Below are 543 nucleotides of genomic sequence, written 5' to 3'. Positions count from 1 at the left end.
ATAAATTTGGGGTCGGTTCGAAAATCAAAACTTTTTTGATGATTTTTTTTAAATATCTCATTTCCGAAAATATTCAAATAAAAAAAAATTGAAATTTTGAAATTTAAGACGAAATAGATATTTACATCACTTTTTATTCCTAAACTGAGTTCGAAAATCAAAACTTTTGAATATCAGTTGTTGAACTTTAAACTTTGAACTTTGAAAATAAATAACGTTCTTAAACGTAATTTTTAATGAATGACCAAAAAAAGAGGCGGTTATTTTGTTGAATTGCTTCTAAAATAAAATTGAATTTGTAGAACAGTTGATTACAAACGTTTGTTTTAACAATCTTAAAATAAATTTTGCTAGTATGTCGCAACGATGAAATTCATAAAGCTTCCGTTTTGGAATTTCATTATTTATTAAACAAAAAAAGCAGAACAAATTTAAGACGAATCGATTTCAGCGGCACGTGTCGCTAACCTTGAAAGCTTGTCGCAGAGCAAGCCGGATTACCTCATTATCAAATTAGTTTCTAGTTTGATGAAGGCTGTGAAC

The sequence above is a fragment of the Drosophila montana genome, unplaced genomic scaffold, assembly GCF_035044405.1.
Source record: "Drosophila montana isolate Dmon_TW-CO22-7 unplaced genomic scaffold, ASM3504440v1 contig_3266_1, whole genome shotgun sequence".
NCBI lineage: Eukaryota > Metazoa > Arthropoda > Insecta > Diptera > Drosophilidae > Drosophila > Drosophila montana.
The sequence above is the reverse complement of the archived record's forward strand: the minus strand, read 5'-3'. Positions refer to the sequence as shown.